This window comes from Spermophilus citellus (genome assembly GCF_964194105.1).
Source record: "Spermophilus citellus genome assembly, contig: SCAFFOLD_356, whole genome shotgun sequence".
Classification (NCBI taxonomy): domain Eukaryota; kingdom Metazoa; phylum Chordata; class Mammalia; order Rodentia; family Sciuridae; genus Spermophilus; species Spermophilus citellus.
In genome coordinates this window covers 116,770-138,880 of record NW_027673116.1, presented here as the reverse complement: position 1 = coordinate 138,880, position 22,111 = coordinate 116,770, and the positions used below count along the sequence as shown (strand labels likewise).

Genomic DNA, 22,111 nt, shown 5'->3' with positions numbered 1-22,111 from the left:
AAATTAAAATCTGTTCAGCAAAAGAAATCATAAATAAGGTTAAAAGACAAATGGTAGCTCTAGGAAAAATATGTTTTGTAATACTTCCAACAAGCAAAAGGAAAATATCAGAGTTCTTACACGTCAATAAGAAAAAAAAAAAAAACTAAATGACCCAAAAGGAAAATATACCAAGGACACAGTATAAAGAAGTGTAGTCAGTAAAAGTGTGGAAAGATATTCCTCTTCACTAAAAAAATCAAAGAAAACTTAATTGAATAAGAATGAGCCATCTTTTTCAATCCAGTATGGCAAAATGAAAATATAGGCCAAAATTCTATTTGGCAAGGGTATGGACTTTTGGGTAATCTTGTCCATTACTGGAAGAAGTATAATCTTCGTGGAGTGTAATTTGAAAGAAACAGCAAAAACTAAAACAAACATATTTTGCTACTTACTTACCCTGAGAAGGTAATTATAAAGAACAAAAATATAGTTAATCACCATAGTATTGCTTATAAAAGAGAAAATTAGAAAAAACTGAAAGTCCAATAATAGGAGATTTACTAAATAAATTAAAGCACACGTATCATATACATGAATAAAGTCATTAAAAATCACATTAAAGACTGTGTTGAAGTAGAAGATATCCATGATATACTACTGTTATGAAATAATATGTGTATGATCTCATTTATATTAAATTTTATATACTGATCTATCCATGTACACAAATATTGTAAAATGTATGAAAAATGTCATGAAAATGTTAATGACTATTTCTGGGTGATGTGTTTAAGGACAAAATTATCTTCTATGTAATTTTTCTGTACTGTTTAAATTTTCTACAATGTATAATTATATCCTAAATAACTGCAAGCTAAACAAAATAATTTTCAAATTTAGCATCATTTGGGACTCCCTACATCCCCCAAATCACTATGATTTTCTGATCATCAAGAAAATAGATTTGACAAAGGTCTTTCAAATGCAGTAAACAACCAAATACAAATTACTTTAATCAAGGAGTTAAATTCAGAACTTGTACATGTAAAGCATATTATTTCAAGTTTCTCCCTGGTAGAACCACAGCCAATAAAACTTAGCAGTAACTAAGCAATAGTGATTCCTTTCTCTGTCATTAAATAGGCTTATTCATTTTTGCTTATGGAAATAACTAAATTGTATCATCCCAACAGACTCCTTTACTTAACTTTTTGAAATTAGAATATGTTCCTAGAACAGATTGATGTGCCAAGAAGGAAATGCATTCTGGGTGCCAAAGTACAATAGTCAGGTAAATGGAAATTATTATATGGTTCTCAATATAGTAAAGCAATTACCAATTTGCTTTCATCTTGCTCTTATAAATTGCATGTGATAGTCTTTGTAAAGGAGTGTCTATCTTCTCGAGGAATATGTGCACAAGAAATGATACATTTCCAACTTCAGCAGATTGATTAAAAATTCTCGGCACAGCAGTATGTTAAAATAAAGCTTCAAATTTGGAGATGCCAGCTATAAATGTTCCTTATTATGAGACAAGTTCCCTTAAAATGTGCTCTGTTAGGCTCCATAAATATCACAAAATTCACAGAATTCTAAAAATCTTACTGAATTCTTTGGCTAAAAGGTTTGTGAAAATAGGATTATATTTACTCCCGGAAAAAAATTAAAATTACATTCTTCAGTCAGTCTTCACTCTAGACTATGCTTAGTCATTCACAATCAAATGTAGATTTAAATTAAAGTACTTTCATGTATTCTATAAAGCTTAGGAGAATAATTTTTAGGTAACACAAGACTTGACACAAAATATCAAAAAGTATTTTTTGTGCCAATATGTTGCCCATAAACCAAGCAATCCATAAATATTTGTTGATTTAGTTTGATAGCAAGGATCCATCCAGATAGTACTGTGAGTGAAAATCTATAACTATAACAGATTCTGATGGAACCTATTTATACACTGACATTTAACAATTTAATCCGAAGTACCTAAATGAATAGAGCAGTATGCTTGTGTGGCAACCAAGATTACAGATACAATGTAAAGAGCAGGCATGCAGGTGATAGAGACTTTGGTTGTGGAAGGGACATGATTTTAAAACAATGAGGTTGAAAAGTTTTGGATTACTTGACAATATGGCAAGGAGAGCAGAGAATTATTTTTGGTGAGATTGAATGAAAAGGGTAATAAGAGTATTGCATTGTTCTTGGACTTCAGAAAGCATACGTTCCAGGTCTTTGTTGCTAAGCTCAAAGAACAGGAATCAGTCACAAGCCCAGGTTGGATCCTAGATGAGTGTAAGGTCTACTCTTGGCAAAGTGGTTCAGTCGCTTCCAGAAGCCCAAGTTAAGCTATAATTGCCAACACTTAACAAGAAATCTGTGAATACCCACTCTGTAAGCCCCAGAGTCCTATCATAACTGCCTGATGGGCAAAATATATATGCCAAAGTTGGGGAATTCATGCAGTCATTTATGTTGGCGATAGGATTTAATTATACTTGGAGCCATCGAAGCCTCAACTGTTCTTATTTTGAACATAGTTACAGAGGAAATGGTCTACATAGCTTTTAAGATCATCTGCTTCCAATGATATATTATATACACACATATATACATATACATATATATAATCTAATTTTGTATATGTGTGTGTGCATCATTAGCTCTGAAATAAAAGCTTAGATGTAAAATCCTGTCTTCAAGCAGGCAAGACCTCCTGAACAGAAGCTGGCAGAAGAGTTTGCTTAGACAACAGTCGTGCAGTGACTCATCTGTGTTTTCACAACATGCTTCCACCCAGCACCCATGTCTATTTGTAGCCTGACAATAAGGGCCCTATGTGAACCATTTCAGAGCTGTTTGCCTTAAAGGCAAGGACACTGTTCTCAGTTGACTCAATGGAACTGCCTGTGCTTTTGAGAATAACCCACTGCCACATTTATGAATGCATGTGATATAACTGCAGATTATCTCAGGCTTTACCAATGCTTTTCTGCTTAGTCTTGGTCTAGAGTCTCATGAATCCAGGGGACTTCACCCCCTAAATAAACCCACTACACACCACTACTGGGCACTGAAAAACATTGCATTCATCAACACCCTAGACTGCAAATACTACCAGCATGGGATTCTTATCTATTTTGCTCACCTATTTGTATCCCAGCACTTAAAATAGTCTCTGACCCATAGTAAACACTCCATAAATAAGTGCAAAGGAATAAATCAAACTCTTCCATAGACCTGTTAAGTGACCTGGATCTTTGAATTAAATTCTTAAAATATTCTCTTGTCCTTCTTGCTAAGTCAAGAAGTCTTCTACTGCAAGGGTCACAAAATTTTTTTTTTGTGTTAAAGTACATACCCTTTCAGTACCTGAGATACTCTTCAACATATTAAACCACCTTACTCCCTAGTCTTTAAAATATATAAAGCTATTTGTTGAATTTCAATTCAATAAATGTAGATTAATAATCATTCTTTTTTCTACCCTTCTTTTTCAGTGTTTCTGCCACCTACTTGGACTTCTCAGAAGTACCAAGTTGTAGTCTGAGAGAAGGACTTGGCCAATACAGTTCTTAAAGGAATAAGACTTCAGACTTGAGAGAAAAGAAAAAGAATGTTACTTCAGTATTTTCAATCACAGAAACTTTTAAAACAATGTGTTTACAGTTTCAACAAAATTATGCATGGAGTTTACAGAATCTATTAATAAAATTATCAAATTTTGTCTGGAAAATAACTTCATGGGGCTGGGGCTGTAGCTCAGTGGCCTAGGGCTGTAGCTCAGTGCTTGCCTAGCATATGTGAGGCACTGGGTTTGATCCTTAGCACCACATAAAAATAAATAAAATGAAGGCATTCTGTCTATCTACAACTAACAAAAATTAATTATTTTTTTAAAAAAAACCTCTTGTATTTGCATTACTTTGAATTGTCAATTCCCAAGAGTAATAATATCCAGCAAAGGGCTATTCTGATGTACTACTTAACATTCTGATGCCCTAAACCATTCATTTCCCCTGAAATCCTCACATTCTAGAAAATAGCTAATTTCACAAGTAAGGCCTTGTCCAGGTGATATATCACGGTAGGGGAGGTGGTAATCCTATGTTACCTACATATGTTACACAACAGAGTCCTCTACTTTCCCAAGGACACACTTAGATAGAAATCGATTAATATAGGAGGGATCAAAACAGATTTCAATATAACCTGCCCCTAGTCTCAGATGCTGCATTCTAAAGCTAAGTCTTATGAGGCTGCAAAGATTTCGATTCAGTTCAGAAAGGCAATATGCTCACACATGGGAAGTGCCACAAAGTCCCCCACCTCAATGAGAAAAATGTCAAAACAAATGTTTAAAAATTAACTGCACAAGAAGGTCTCTGTACTTTCTGATGGACAGAAAATGGTTTTGTTCTTACCGTCCTCAAAACTAGCATTACTCTTTTAATATGTGGCTACCTGTGTTATCTTCTTCATGCCGGCCTCAGCATGCTTACCCAGTGCTTTCTTTCTTCTACACTTGTTTCCTTGAATGATCTGTTTAATGAATGTTATGTTATCATCTAGATGAAGAATCACTGCCCAATTTAGATACAGATCAAAGTTTATAAAAACTCTATTACTGACATCTCACTGTCATAATTTAGTTTATTCACTCCTGTCTTATGAATGAAGAGAAAGTACAGGAGCAGATGGGGAAGACTCTTCATGTATTTCATCTCTGTGGTCCACAAGTTTAGTCTCTAAAATCTGCGCTGTAGGTCTCTCATGAGTAACACAGTGATACAAGTTCTTTGGCCAGCACAATGTTATTTTTTAAATGTTAATTGGCTGCCAATATTTAAGTGTCATGAGATTTCACTAAGAGTTTTAATTTTTCAGGTTCTCTGAAAAATCAGAAAATGATATGGGTACACATTCACATGGAAATAAGTAAAGATGAACAGCAAGTTCCCCTTTCCAGTGGAGCATGAATTCTTAGGAGTCATCACAGTCCCCAAGCTAGCCATGTGGAAAAGTCATGTGGAGAATCCTCAGACTCCAGCTGTTCCAGACAGCCCAAGCCAGGCACCGGAATGTGAGCAAAAAGTCATTTTAAGGGACTTCAGCCTCTGATGCCATCTGACTGCAAAGTATAGAGGACCACTCAGCTAAGCATCAACTGCCTGAGCCATGAGAAGAAGTTTAAAATGGTTATGTCAAGCCTCCACGTTTTGGGGCAATATGCTGTACAGACAGATAAGGGCTATAAGGTATGGGCACTTGAAATGAACAATGTTTAAAGTCATTTCTCCCTTTTTACTCGGGACAATATACATGTTATAGTTTCCATCTTATTTTTTTAATATTTATTTTTTATTTGTAGTTGGACATAATACCTTTATTTTGTTTATTTATTTTTATGTGGTGTTGAGGATCGAATCCAGGGCCTCACACATGCTAGGCGTGCGTTCTACCGCTGAGCCACAACCCCAGCCCTCCATCTTATTTTTGTATTCAAAAGAAATCTAGAACAGCCAGTCATAATAGTCTTTATTTTTTGTGTCTGTGTGAAAATACCAAGATCTCTCCCTCACATTTGTAGATCCACAACCCTTTTTATAAGCCATGTGTGTTCTCTGTATTATTATTAACTATTTTTTAGCATTTGCCTGTAAGTTATTAAAGATTGATGCCTCTAAAAAAAAAAAGAAATCTAGAACATAAATGTACCTAGGCAAGAAAAGTGAAGTGGGACAAAAGTAATTTTTTGGAATTAGTTACATTAAAAAAAAAAAAGCTGTCTGGCAGCACTTACAAATGTCACATTGCTTAAACCCAAGTAAGTAAGAACAGAGTGTAGAAAGGGCTTGAATTGGATTCTTTTCATGGGACTATCAAACTTATTCACTCCTCTGTATTCATCCTAACACAATGCCTATTTGTTTTAATGACTGGATCAAATAAAAGTAGTTTTGTACTTATTATTCCAATTGATTAGGGGAATCAAAAACATCTTCTCTTTTTGTAGCTATTATTGATGCAAAAGGAAGGCAAACGCCACTTTCAAAGTAACCAAAAAAATTGTGGTTACAATTAATGGTACAAAACAAGCCACACCAGAATCATTATGGCTTAATGAGAGACAGGTTCAGGTAAGAAGAAACAGCTATTAACTTGCATCCATTAAAGTTGAATTCTACTAGTTACAAATCCCACTTTGAGCAATCTCTCAATTGTTTGATTATTATTTGTTCATGTAAGAGCAAAGGTAAAGAGTAAAGTAATCATGCATTCCCAAAGAGTGTGATGATCAAGTTTAACAGAATATGGTCCATACATTCAATGGAGAAGATCTAAACCTTGTGCACTGCACAAATGTAAGGCAGCTGATATATGTTTTCCCAAATAGAATTGTAGATCCTCATTTCCTCTCCTTCTTTTCCCCACTTGTGACTCAAGCCAGATTTCATCGAGCTATTTTTGTAATTACTAACATGCTGGAAATACAGCAGCAAGCCAGAAGCAAACTAAAATGCAGCATCCAGCAAAAGAAAGAAAATCACGCTGAGTAACTGAAAGGCCATCTGCTTCTAACTGAGCTGTAGGGGTGAGGAAGACAATCTGGCTGTACTATTTGTGTCCTCCCCAAAACCATACCCACCTGCATGTTGTCAGTGGCATCCCCAAGCAGTCCTCCAAAAGTGATAGCATTAGTTACAGTCGCCAGATAGATGAAGAGAATTGCTGAAAGAGCCTGAATATTTAAAGCATCATAAAAATCACTGGCAAAAAAATGGTGCTTTTCTCTTTATGTCCTTAATTAATCCACCACAGAACCTGGGCAGGGAGAAAGCAAACATGTGACCAAGTAAGAAACAAATAAATGACCACCAAATTCATTAAAAGACAATTCACAAAACCATGAAGAATTGGTTATTAAAACACTTGAATCAATCACATGATACTATTTAACCACTTAAGATGAAACCAGAAAACTATCTACCTCTTTCAGTTGCTAAATTAGGTGTCACATTTCCTAAAGATCAGCCAGTGGTTCTGTATGTAAGAATGAACTGTGTACATAAATAAAATCTTTTGTTGCCCAAAGGAAAACATCCAAATATGTGGGAACATAAAAGGCCCTTTACAATCTTGCTAGAGCATCCTTCCCACATTCATTCATTCTTTCATCCCACAAATGTTTATTGAGCACTTGTGATATTCCCACACTATGGCACTGTTCTGGTTGCTGGGGATACAACAGTGAACAACACAGGCCCCAGAGCCCTGCTCTTATGGGGGTTACTTTGGAGAGACAAAAAAAAAAAAAAAAAAAAAAAACAGCCAATAAACAAGATAAATAAGTAAAATGCTTAGTGCTAAAAATCAAAGAAAACATTAAATGGGAAAGAGGGTTATGTATTACTGGAAAAAAAAGGTATTTGAAACTTTAAATAGGCTAGCTAGAAGATGCTTCTAAGAAGGTGACTTTGGGGTAAGGATCTGAAAGAACTAAGTGGGGAGGGCCACCAGGTAGGTGACAGGAGAAGGCACAAACTGTGCCCCGATACACATCAGCAGGTCAGCTAATGGACCCATGGATCAGTCTACTTCCCTCCCAGCCAGACCTCAATCATCAGCCATAAACATGCATGCTGTTGCTTCTGCCTAGAACTCTCCACTTCCAATGCTCAATGGTGCTCCGATTTCATCACCCAGATTCCCACTCTTAGCTCTCACACTTTATCAGGATTATCTACCTCTCTAGGTGCCTGCTGGACCTGCACTGCACTCAGTGCCCCACTGCTGTTTCCTTAGTATTCACAGGGCTGTGCATGGCACCAGGAACACTGCAGGTACACAGTGCATTTACGAAAGGTGAAAGAGGGAAGAATAAAATCATAGTCTGATGAAATTTAAAAAACTAAATTCCAGAACTACTACCTTGGATGTAAGTAGAAAAACCAAAATGATATTCCTAATGAAAATGGTTTGTTAAGAACTTCAATCATGTGCCACATAATAATGTTTTGGTTAATGATGGACCACATGTATGATGGGCCAGTACAACATATCACTCATGTGTCAGTGGTGATGTCAATGTAAACAAACCTACTGTGCTGTCAAACACATATAGTATGTAAGACTTGATAATGTTAATCAATACCTGTGTTATTAGTTTATGTATTTGGTACACTATTCTTATTATCATTATTTTAGAGTGAATACCTTCTACTGATAAAAAAAATAGTTTACTATAAAACAGCACACCGTGTTACACTGACAGCAATCTCCTACATCTGGTCATAACCTTGCCTTTTGATTTTATCAGAAGTGTCACATGATTGACCTATACCATGTGGGTTTGTGGAAGTATGCGCCATGATGTTTGCAAGACGACAAACTGCCCAAGGATGCAATTCTCAGACCTCATCCCCATCATTAAGTATGCATGACTGTATTTAGAAAAAACAGGGAGCTCAAGAGGGAGGATTTTGTGTGGAGGGTGGAATTTTTCTTTTAATTTGGGAGAGAAATCCAAGTGGATCACCAGGAAAAGGAAATAACTTCACCAAGATTCAACTGCAAACCAAAATGACATACTTTTTTAAAATTAAAATCCTACAGTATTTTTTTTGTTTATTAAAATCCTACCGTGTTTTGTCTTTTTTTTTTAAGAGACAGGAAAAAAAACTATCTTACTTAAATTTTTACTTATCCCAAAATGAAATGGAGAATATAATAGTGGAAGAGGAAGAATTGTCGTAAAAAGTAATCAGATGGAACAATCTGGAAAACCTGAACTCCCAGCTTCAGGCTAAGGAGGCAGAGGAGTGACCTGTGAATTATTCATTTCTATGTTCCTCACTTTTAAGTAAATGTGCAGGGAAGAGATGGAGTCCTGAGAGCCACCCAGGAAAGGCTAACCCATTATCAGTTCGTCTTCCTGGTACCCATACTTACCAGGCATCAGTTGGACCCTCTGACATCCCATCTGTCCCTGCATTTGCCATAATACCCCAATGCCATTCCAGCAAGCACTCTGTGGGCAGTTCCCTCCCACCTCACATCTTCCCTTCATGATCTGTCCCCCACCTCCTTCTGCACTTTCCTCAAATGTTGCCATTCTCTGTAAGGCCTTCTCTGACCAGCCTGTCTAAAATCACAATACTGTTTCTCATGACAAGAGTCCCTACTTCTGCTTCATTTTTCATCATAAAAATATCACCATGTTTATTTATTTTCTTACTTGTCTCCCATCTCCACAAAGTAAGACCCACAAGGGCAGGGATTTTAATTCACTGTTATATCCCCAGTGCCTGTGACTAATAGGTGCACTATAAATATTTGTTGGCTGAACAAATGAACAAACCAGTGAATAAAATGCTGAAAGTAAATTTAGAAAGATGAAGGGAAATTTAGATCTAAAGAAAACCTTATGGTGAATGGCAAAAGGATCCGTCAGTTACCGTCCAGTTCGCTGCAGTTCTTCACAATCCCCATGCCCTCCTCCTCCGTGTCCTCCATCATGGGGGGGTGTCTCCGTTCATCTGGACATTCTCTCCACCTGAGTACATATTCTTTCTAAGCAAGGAAACAGAGCCCAAGCGAACATTAGTATTTATCCATTTGCTTCTAAAATGAAGCACTCACTATAGCATACACTGGCCAATGGAAAGATGAAGTTTGGGAAGAAAGAACATTCTTTCTTTCTGCTATCCTAACAAATAATTATTGACACGTTGCAGTCAGAGCCAAGACAAATGATTAGATGAAATGAAAAGCTGAATTAATTGTATATCTTATTTCACCTGGGAAATATTAGATTTCCAACAAATGGTTTCTCTTCAACTACCTCACCCAATTTCTTAACCTCTTAAATCTGCAAAGGACTTGAGTAAACTGATATTTCTACATGTACAGGGAGACATACCCAAAACAACATCCCCAAAGAATGCCTCTGATGCATTCCAATACTGTGATCTGAGCCAATTTGTAATCACTAAAGAACATCAAAACATTTAACATGTATTTTACAGCATCAAGGAAATAAGAAACAAAGGCACATAATTGATCCCTTGGAAGCAATATGCCCATGAGGACCTAGAAATATTAAGACAGTAGCTTGACCCCACTTCCTTGTCTAAACATAACCTCCTTCTCAGGTGTATTCTAGCACCTTAAAATTTCCAACTGCCTAAGATTTTACCTTTTGTCAGATGAAGGAAGGCTCTTAGGAGGTTCTATCCTGATCGCTGGGTCCCATTCTCCAGGTGGAAGGACAATGACTTCATCTAGGAACTCATCAATGCCAGCAATCAGGTCCTGCCTATCTTTTGCTTTGTAAGCAATGTCATGGAACACCTAAAGAATGGTAAGAGATGTGTTCATCCAACCAAAGAGCTTTCTACAAGCTTCACACCATATCTAGCCTGAAGAAAGCTATCCAAAATTCACCATGATATTACTCTAATCATGCTCTCCTATTTTGTATTATTCAGCCATTTCCAAAATATTTAAGTTTTTCAGATTATAACCTTAAAGAATATATGTAGAAGCCTGAGTAAATGGCTATTTTTAAGTGTTTCTTTTTTTATCAATACTGTAAAATTACATGCCTTTCAGCTCCCCTTGGTAAAGTACTGTTACTGATACAGTTGCTATGGAAGCCAGATGAAAATAGTTCGGAGAAATATACTGAAAAGTCATTCCCTGAAATAAAAACTACTGGGACAAACAACTGCTGATAATTCAAGGAGAAATTTAAAGTGAGTGTAAAGATCAGGTTGAGAATCAAACATTGCAGTTGTCAAGCACAAAAATAATGTGATCCATTTTAAAAAGAAAACTTAGTTATACTGTCAGAACACAAAGTCAATGTATTTAAACAAGTCCATTTTTTGGCAAGGTAATATCTAAATCACCAAGGATTCAAAAGGTTCATGTCTTTTATATGAACTTCCAAAGGAAGGATTTCCAAAAAGTACACAAGCCTTTTTGTCAACCATTCCATTCTTCTAACCAAACTGATGATCTGAAAGTTCTTCGCAAGATTTTCATGCTTGAACCTGAACTGGGTCAAATTCTTTAATCTCAAGAAAAGAAGATGGCCACCCTGTTCAATCACCTTCCCCATTCTTAAAGATTTCTGCTAAATCACTTCTCCTGAAAAAGAATTTTCTAAAGTTGTCAATCAAATAGCATTTAATGGTCTTTGGGTTGTGGGGTAGAGAGGAGGGCAATAAAAATGCAGACACTGCTACCCTCAATCTCATTTTCTTTTGCCATCTCCATCACTGTGGCTGGAGAGTCAGAGAGTCACCTTTCCAGCCAACCCTGCAGATAGAGAGCAACAGTTCCAACCAATGAGACATGAGAATGACGCTGTTTGGGTAAGCCTGCAAAAAGGGGCAGATACGGCTCACATTATCCCCATCACTGTTTCCTACTTTAAATGTAGTGAGGTGATAAGCTGAGTGCAGGCAGACACTGTAGAGTTACAATTTTGATAGGAGGGGGAAAAATGCCATCTTAAGACCATGTAAGTAAGTGTGCAGCTATCAATTAGCAAACAGTTAAGCTAAACCAACCCCAGCTACTATCTACCTCCTAACTTTGTTATATAAGAAAATAATCTGCAGATTGTTTAAGCTACTATAAGCCCATCACTTGCAGCCTAAAGCTTTCCTAATTGACACATCTTCAAATGAATAACTTAAAAAAAGAAGGTATAAAAATACAAAAATAAATTAACTCACTGTGAGGAGGGAAATATACATCCCCTTAATAGGGGGAGAAAAAGAACCAGCATTGCTATACTTCAATGTTCTCAGACCCAGTAGAAATCACCTGAGCAATCACCACACAGAATTTCTATCCCTAACAAGCAAGCATCCTATTCCTCACTTAACACATGGAAAAACCGACAAATTCAACAATAAAGCAAAAGTGAAACATTTGAAAAAATAGTAAAGCAGAAAGACACAGAAGCAGAAATTAATGATCTTATATTCTAACAGTGTTTCTTTTACCACAAGTCTGGTTTGGTTTTGTCATATCTAAAATGCATGTAGCAACATTCAAGCTGTTGTGAGAGTAATGAAACCATAACTGGAAAGTACTAGATACTCTATAGTTGCAGTTGCTAATGTATTTCAGATGTGCAACTTGCCTTCCACAAAATAAGAAAACCATGAAACATGTATTTTCTGATACCTAAGAAGAATGCATTATCCATTTTATTACAGATTATTTTATAAAACACATAATTCTGGAAATAGTATAGAATATGAATAGTTAAATTCCCAGAATTAACATATTAAATACTTTAAGAGTTAAAGTTGAGACAAAGTTGAAAATATGTAATAATCAGATCAGGGGAACTGCATATTTATCACCTCAGACATTTATCTTTTATTCCTCTTGGGAACATTCAAAATCCTCTTTACTAACTATTTTGAAATATACAATTAATTGTTATTAGCTATGGTTACCCTACTGTGTCTCAGACATTCCAAATTGTATAGAATTGTATTGAAATATCACACTATAACTCATATAGAGGCACAATTATGGGTCTATTAAAAAAATTTTAAAAGAATTGAAAATGTTTTTAAAAAGAAAGGAAAATGTTTTATTCCAACACAATTTATAATCCAGTACAAAAACAAAGTACATGACTTGCTTTTTTTGAAAACTAATGCATAGGGAATATCAGTGCATTTACCACACATGATTGTACTTCATGCTATGAAGATCTTAGTAACCCCATAATTCAAACTGTATAAATTGTCACAGATGAGTCACAGTACGAAAACAACACAAGTAGGTCATTCAAAAAAACCTATCTTCCCAATTCCCTACCTCATCAGACATCAGGGTGGCAATGGCTCTGCCAATCTCATGGTAGGACTTGGCTTTGCCCTTAGGACCTAAGAGAATGAACAAGAACCTAAAGGAAAAGGAAAGAAGCACATGCTGTTACACACATTTCATCAATATACATGAGACTAAGAAATGTTTATCTCAGTTCGTATTTTCGAAAGGGTTAGATCTCTAAACGAAGGACTAGACTTGGTGATGTGGAAAATACTCTTTCACACTATGTGAAACACAAATCACTGTTCAGTTTATTTGGAGGCAAAGAAAAGTTTACCATGAAAACTTGAGAAGCTTTTTCTCTGAGCAGGAAAGGTTCAATTTATATTCTTTATGAGACAGTCAATGTTTCTGTTTTAAGTTTTGCTCTTTTTCCATTTCTACTGTCTTTTGGAATCTTTGAAGCAAATCCATTAAGTCCAATAACTAGACAGACTTAGTACACCTTTGGACTTCTCTGACTTTTCCAAAAACCGAAACCAAATTTCTATAAGTAAGCCATATGCTGACCGTCAATGTAAAATAAAATGAAATATGAGGGAAATTCAAAATAAATTATCATTCACAGACTTAATTTTTTATGGGTGTTCCCATTTTCTTTCTAACTTGTTTTCTTGATACTGTACAAAGCACTGCTTCAGAGAAAATAAGTCCTGAAACATGTAGTAATGAGCTCATTCCCATTTTTCATATTGGAAGGAATCCCTCACTGATAACAAGGACAAAGATGTATGTCTCCACTGGGGAGGAGGGAACCTGATAAATAAATAAGGAAAAAAGCCACAAAAGGGGATACTAGATAAATCTTAGCCTTGATATCGATCATGTCTTACCTAACAGGGCGATAATGAGGACAATCAAAATGATGGCATTATGTGGTTAGACAGCTTTTAAAGTCCTGCAAAGCAGGATTTCACATTCATCACTTTCTGTTAATTTCCATGCAACCCTTGCAAAAAGGACAGGTATTCTATTCCTATGTGATGGCAAGGAAACTGGGGCTGAAGGAGGTGATACATGAGCCCAAGGTCTGTGCTTAGTAAATGTCTGGGGCAAGGGATGTAGTTCAGAGGGAGAAGACATACTCAGCATGCATGATTCCCTGGGTTCAATTCCCAGCATCAAAAAAACAAAACAAAATTAAACAAAAGCAAAGCAAAATAAAGTGTACATATAGCTCTTCTTGCATCCTATTCTTTTTACCACATAATTATGTTATTACCACCAACCCTATTGGCATACCAGAGTTGTGAAACACAAAAACTATCCACAATAACTTCCACAGGTTGCTCCTGGGAAAGAACTTGTGGATGCTTAGCTTGGGACAAGAAAGGTAAGATTTTAAGTACCAGGGATGGCTTTGTACATTACTTTGCCAAATTCTATTTATTACTAATATACTTCTATACCTCCCTTTAAATAAAAAAGGATCAACAGCAAGTACTCTATAAAATGTTAGGGCTTGTTCCAAAATGCCCCTGGATATATAATTACTTTATTTCATTATAAAAGTCAATTCAAAGGAGATAGGGGGAAAAAAAACACCAGGAATTAAGAGTGTAAAAAAAGGCGGTGGTAATCTGAAAGTTTGAATACCCAGATTTTATACTAGAATAACAATAAAACCATTCAGTACTTATTTGCTTGAAAACCAGTTCTGCAGTGGAGTGGAACACTCACTTTCAAGTCTGATCACAGTGAATGAAAAAGCAAAGCAATCAGCAGCTTGAAAGTCTGTTTGGCATGAAAGAAGCCACTGTCAGGACTGAACTTTAGACCTCTAACCCTGAAGTTCAATTGATGCTAGAATTTTTCTTCCTTTGACACTGACCACTTCATAATTATGTACCACCATATACAGCATTATAAAGTGCTACGCGGTAGCAGTAAAATGTTGCTTTCTAAAGGGACTAATCCCTGGTTTGAATGCAACACTTGAAAAAAATTTTTTTTTGCCAGTAAAACAAAATGCAAATACCACTGAGAAATGCTAGTACCGGTTACATTTTTCCAATTCAATTTGCCTATCTACAAATGGCCAGCTGTCAAGTAAGACAATAGTGTGTTAGGTAAAATGGGAAGGTGCAGTGTCACAAGAGAAACTACCTTGTTGGGTCCTTTACTTAGGACATTTTTTTAAATAATGGATTTCTTTTGCCCACCATTTTTTATTATCTCAGTGTATCTAAATATTAACTTTTCAGGAATGCATAATGCCCAAAACCTTTCCAGAACCACTCTATGGCCCTTCCTACCACTCCCATAAGGAGTGTAGCTTACAAATACACATTTTCCTATCAATCTGTATCAACTGACACAAGTTAATTATCAGGTTGACTAGATGGAAAAAAAAAACCTACTGTCTTGTTAGTGAGAAAAAACACTTAGTCACTAATAGTCCTCAAACATAAACATAAACTTTGGCCAAGGATGGGTGACTACTCTCTGAACTAATAGAGTCATGAAGCCTCTGTATAAAAACCCAGGAGATGAGGAACATATATTTTCCATACAATTTTACTCTTTGGTCTCCACAAAATATATCAAAGAATGAATGGAAACAGTAGATCAACAGTGTCTATGATGGATACTATAGCATGACCTAGAAATAAAGGTATTATTCCTAGGTAATTATAATTTTGTTGTTAAAAAAGATACTTCTTCACTAATGAACTATCATCAAGTGCCAAACAGAAACAATATGGCAACATTGTTTACCTAACTCCAGTCAGGAACAATTCAGTAAATGTACCCTCCTAAAATGATATAGAGAAGGATTCAGCCAGAGGAAGAAGTTGTGCTCCACTTGTGTACACTGCGTCAAAATACATTCTACTGTCATGTATAACAAATTAAAATATACAAAATTAATTTTTAAAAAGTGATATACAGAGGGAATCTGAGCATGCAAAAGCAGTAGGGAACATCATGTCAAGTGAATAATTTCATTTGTAGGAATAAGGACCCTTAAGCAGCCTTTAATCTAGACTGTATTATGGACATGAAGCCAAGAGTTCTGAGGGAACTAACTCAGAGCAACCCAGCCAGTCAATGTTCCCTCTGCCTGAAACATGTCCTCTCCCCTTTAACCCTCAAAGAAGCAAAAGCTGTTACAACTTTTATGATTGAAGTACATCCTGCCAAGCTCAGCTTTTATAATGTACTGAAAACACTTTTCATGATCCAAACTCTTTTTTGTCAATGGACAGATGTTATTTTTAACCAGAAGCTTTTTTCTTTATTAACAAATTAGAGTAAACATCACATTTGTGTGGCTGGAAGGACACAGTCCATGTTGACAGCTCAGAGAAAAGAAATTAATTTATGTCACTGAGTTTCTTTTATGCACTCATCACTAGCAACAAGTCAGAGTTAGAATGCTTAATGGTGTCTAGTTGTCTTAAGAATGTTCATGAGGCTCTTTTCTACTTTTGTGAGCTTTTTCAAGAAACTAATTATGCCTGGGGAGGATGCCTCTAGCATTCTGCACAACAAAAAGAAGTACCAGATGATCCATGTCTGGAACCAATGGCCTATACTCACATTCTCAAAATAATTATAGGCAGAAACAGAGCATAATATCAGAAAAGGAGCCAGCTTTCCTAAATCACTTAATCTTTTCAGAAAGGATGTACATCCCCCTCCTGATACAGCACAGCTATTTCCAGAATAAACTCAGCATGTACCAATCCTTTACTCTCTTCTCTCAAAATCAAATAACACATTATTCATATTTAGCAACTTTGGAAAATGTGGCTAAACTGTAGCTTCCACAATAGATTCATGGGGACCACAAACCCACCATAACCAACCACATTATGTGCAGTTCAGAAGCTAGCAATTCGACTGACGGACAAGACAGAACTGAATTAGCAAGATTTCTGTCCCAGCCCCTCTAATAGTTTTTGTATAAAAGAGTTTGTAAGAACAAACTCTTTCTCTTAGGTAAGTAATTATTTATAATACATACATATATATATATATATATATATATATATATATATATATATATATATATATATAAATATAGCCATGCTAAAAGGGCAAACATTCTAACATTTTAGAGAACTAAAAGCTTATTGAATAACCATTTACCCTAAATACGCAGAGATCAGAAAAAGATAAGTTAGGGCTGGGGTTGTAGCTCTGTGGCAGAGCACCTGCCTCGTACAGGTGAGGTACTGGGTTCAATTCTCAATACCACATAAAAATAAATAGACAAAATAAAGATACTATGTCCATTATAACTAAAAAATATATTTTTTAAAAAGGATAAATTGACCTAAGGCTTCTCATTTTTCATGGGCGGTTCCTAAAACTTTCTATTCTGTCCCACTCTAGGTATCTCTAGGGTTACCTAGACTCTAAAATTTGGCCAGAGTTCTGTTTCTAGTGCTGACAGTGGATCTTCCCTTTGCCTGCACCCCTTAAATATAAAATGGTCATAACAACATTTATTCCATATATAACTCATAAATATGAGTGAGAGGTTGCCTCTGTGAACAGATAAAAGATGACAGCAAAGTGCCTATAAAAATAGTCACATTGTAAGTAGAGAAACTTGTGAATTCTATACAAGGAAGGGGAGTTGCTAGGGCCATACTTCTGTAAAGGTGCATAGTAGTAAGATTATAAGGAATAGTAGTAATAATAATAATTGTATAATTTTCTTCCACCTTTAAAAAAAAAAGACCACAAAAAACACATGCACCAAAACAGGTCTTTCAAGTCTTCCTGCTATAGAACAGCACATGCACATTAAAGCACATCATGGAATGCAGACACGGTCCTCCACAATGACTGCCACATTTCTTGTGGGATTTCCTTGATTGGATTTCACAGGATGAAGCCATTGTAAATGGCCTCACATTACTCACATCCAAAAAAGCTAATGAGACTCCCCACTCAGTGATTAGAGCTTGTATTGGTTTGGAGGATAGCAAATGGATAAAATAGTTTCCTGGAAAAATGTTAACATGCAAGGATATATTATTCAGATTATTGCTCTGAAATAGTTTTATGATATTATTGAATTACATTCCCTTGAATTGCTTGGCTCCTCTTGTTATTTCAAATGATGCTGTATTTCACTTCTAGACTAATACTTCCTCCCTCCAGTACAAAAGAAAAAAAGAATGAGCCAGACAGGAGCAGATGATAAAAGGGATACAAAAATTGTCATGATTTGCTACTCAATGCATGCATATTATTGTTAAATAAAAAGCCTTTTAACTTTTTTTATTTGTAGCTTTTAAAGAAAATAGTAATAAAAATAAAAAGGGAAGAGCAGTTTTCTTTAACACTTCTTGGCATGTTTTTTTTTTTTTTTTCTTTCAAGCCCCAGTAAAGTTAGTCCAAAGAGACATAAATAAAGCCATTGGGGCACCAATCTGGACTTCAGCCATGGTCTGAGTCAGCAGTTTGCCAGATGATTGCTCAGATAGAACTGCAAAGCTCTGCTGGAATGTTTTAAAGTAAAAAGCTAAGTTACAGAAAACAAATCGCAATAATCCCAGTAATCGAATAAACTGATCATCTCCTTTCTCCTGTTATTTGTCCATATTATTTGTCCAATGACTGCCTGTGTATTATTCCTATTTTAAGTGTCTTTAAGAAATTCAAAACTGAGAAAAAAAAACATATAATAAGGAAGAATGTCTTGAATTGAGAAGCCTTAAGGAAATTTTCTCCTAATATTCCTCCTAACTTGGCTCAAAATAAATCTTGGCCTCTTGTCACTGTTGGTTAATCATGCTCACACCACCTGCGTTTCTTGAGGAGGATTCATAGCCCTTCCTTCCTGTTCACATGGGGAAAACGAGGAGAGCAATGTTCACCTCTTGTGCTGGAATCCACAGAAAGCACCCTTCAATTCTTTCATATGATAATTTCCTGATGTCAACCTAAAGATACAAGTATCTCTTTAAACTCTTCCTCAGCATTATTTTAGTGAAGCATTAACTTCTACTCAACTAATTGTACTTTGTAAATCAAGCTACCTAACTTTATTGAGCTCAGCTTCAGAGGGAGCTGAAGAGGATGACTTGTGAGGTACTGTGCAGTGTGATGATTTAACATGATTTAACAACAGTGGCACCCTTCTTTTAAAGCAAAATTTTATGTGGCATGATATATGTCACTGTAAAGTATACAAATTTGGGTATAAAGCCAAAAGAATTTTACAAATCTGTATGTATACCTATATTTATGTATACGTGTGTATATATATGAACTCACTACCAATTTTCTGATGACGTAGAACAAATGAAAGCAACTATGACCATTTACTAATTGTATAACTTTGTACACATTGAATTCTTAAGACTTAGTTTCTGCATCTGTAAAATCTGAACACTGTAGTTTGTATGTTAAAAGATTATTGGAAAGATTGAGTAGAATAATCTATAAGAAGAAAGTAGTCCTTCACCCAAAAGATCATTATAATTATTATTAACTGTTGTCATAACTATACAAGTGCCTAGTCATTTGATAGCATAAAAATGAGACTTAGCCATTATTTCAAATTAAACCTCTTGAATGTACTGGATATATCCTCATTCTGATCCTCTAGCCTAGAAGGGAGCCCATTTCCCAATAAGCGCATCGCAGACCCCAGCAGGTGGGAAAGAGCAGCCTACCTTGTGGGCACAGGGACCTCAGTGAGGGCACCCAGCATGACAGCCTGCTGTAGTCGAACAAAGGCAACAAAAGGAGTATCCAAGAAGTCAACTTCCCCAACGAGCACATTGGAAGCTTCTGCATCACGTGGCAGTTTTTTCATGAACTTATTCTTCAGCTGCATGGGAAGAACCAAACAAAAACCATTTTATTTCCAAAAAAGGGAAACAAGAAGAGATACTATACGCATCACTCACAGGATGTCCCTTTATGGGGTCTTCATGCAACAGTCCCTAAACAGCCACTTTTATGTTGTATTTAACCATTCTATTAAAATAAACACTTAGCTGTACCTTGATTTAAAACATGATGAAGGTATAATAACATGGTTTATATATAAAACATATATATATCCATTCATTTCTTTAGTCATTCACTCATGAAAACTTATGAGCAAAGCAATACTCTAAGTCTGAGGGATACAGGAAGGGACAGGCTAACTATGAGCTCTGCTTAGGTTCACCTTGCCACAGGAGGAAATAACACATGATTTAAAGTAGTGATAAGTACTGAGAAGGAAAAATGAAACAGATAAGAGGGTACTATTTTTAAACAGGTACTATTTTAAACAAGATGGTCAGGGAAGACCTCTGAAGAAATATATATATATATATATATATATATATATATATATTTTTTTTTACACTGGCACCCAGGGTACAAGCCATGCACGGACCTGAATGAAGAGCATTCTTAGCAAAGAGAAAGGCAAGGGCAAAGCCTCTGGAACACGAAGGAGGTTTGCAGAGTAGTAAGAAGTCAGATGTGTTGGGAGCTAAAGGAGGAAAGTGGCAAAAATAGCCACAGATGAAGCTGGATGGGTAAAGGGGACCAGTCCATAAAGACCTTGAAGGCCAAAGTAAGGAGGCTTAGAAGTTTCATGTGGGAGATGCTTACGAAGAGCCCCAGTTAAAAGGTGGAGCCAGAAGACATAAATTTGAGAGACATAACCAGGTCAACAGTATTCAAGGCCACTGGACAGGTGACATAGCCCTGAGTGTAAGTATAGAGAGAAAAGGGGTAAGATCTCTACTCTGGGGCCACTCTACCTTTCATAGGAATAAAAGGCGGCATCGGCAGAGGACATTGAAAAGAAGCAACAAATAAAGAGAGGAAAACCAGACTTTACTCATAGCCAGGTGACACAAGGGCTCAATAAGGAAAGAGTATCAGTTGAGTCCTAGGCTGCCTAAAGCCCAAATAAGATGAGAACTATGAAAGGTCCAGTGAGTCTGGCAAGATGGTAGTGCTGGTGAATCTTGACCAGAGCTGTTACTATGGACACCCAAGTGCCACATGAACAACGACAAGAAAAGAAGGAGAAACAGGGAGTAGAGGTAATTATTTTGAGAAATACAGCTACCAAGAAAAGATGAAAAGTGGAGAGGGAAGTGAAGACGGCATAACACTGGGGATTTGTTTTAATAGAGATGTGACAGCATTTTGGAATGTGAACAGAATGATCTAGTAGAGACAGACTAATGCTGCAGGAAGGATAGGGAATAATTAGAAAAGCAGCTCAAGCAACCTGGATCTATAGTGAAGGGATGATATCCACATCCCAGGTAGGGGTGCCAGTTTTAGAGAGGAAAAGAGCTTATCGATCCTACCAGGGAAGGCAGACTCTCTGGGTTCAAAGGTGGGTGATCTGGGAGAGTTGGTAGAGTGGCAATGAGGGCTTCTGAGGACTCATATTTTTGCAATGAAATACAAGTGAGCTGATGGTGAGGAGGAGGGAGGCATGTGGGGGTTGAGGAGAGAAGAGAAGGTGTAAAGCCGTTTTCTTGGAGAGTGAAGGCTGCTTAACACAGTCACATTGAAAGCTTATCTGACAGGCATCATCTCTTCCACAAAACTCAAAGAAAACAATTCAAAATTGCAGGAGGGAAAAAGAATAAGAATTTTGCAAGACCACACAAAAGACACAGACTTCTTATACTTACTTATCGTCCAATGTAAATGCCCCACTCCTCAAGTCAAAAGTACCAGTGCGTTTAGTATTTTGTGCCATGGATTATTGCTGGGATGGAAAGTGGCACACTTGATCCAATTTTGCCCATTAGTACAAAGTTTATACCAACATTTTATTTTCAACGACCACTTAAGAGTTTTTAATTAGGGGAAATTAATGACATGAAAAGTTACTCTGAGGACTCCATCACACTCAGGAGCATTTTTATACGATTTTGTTTTTAACTTGGTACTTCATGCAAGAACAAAGCTATCAGACAAAAAGCAAGAAACGACTAAGAATTTGGTGGAAACCAATCAATTCACTAATCAATAAATAAAGACAAGTTATATATTCTTAGAGGTTAGGAATATAACTACTCCTAAGTAGTATGGAATTTTCCAAAATTTTTACCATTAATCCTCCAAGAAATGCTAATATTAAAAAATTTTCTTTACATTTTACAGATATAAAAACACCAGCCAAGAGAGTGGTCTAAAATCATGAAGTTGCCAAAATTGTTATTATCACCTAAGGAAATTACAATAATGAACTGTTCTTCAGAACACTAAGTAGAGTGTGGAGTACAGCCAGGTGGCCAAACAGATGCAAAATAACAATCCT

General features: G+C 36.2%; 1 pseudogene across 1 annotated transcript in view; it reads right to left on the bottom strand.

Annotated features, from left to right (window-relative positions):
• Positions 1–22,111, bottom strand: part of LOC308640082 (electrogenic sodium bicarbonate cotransporter 1-like) — a 118,080-nt pseudogene that overhangs the window by 3,152 nt on the left and 92,817 nt on the right. Inside the window, exons 5-9 of the transcript in view lie at positions 19,497–19,654; positions 12,844–12,931; positions 10,190–10,344; positions 9,450–9,564; positions 6,641–6,816 (exon numbers count right to left, since the gene is read on the bottom strand). The product of the transcript in view is annotated as an electrogenic sodium bicarbonate cotransporter 1-like (transcript). The remainder of the gene's footprint in view (positions 1–6,640; positions 6,817–9,449; positions 9,565–10,189; positions 10,345–12,843; positions 12,932–19,496; positions 19,655–22,111) is intronic.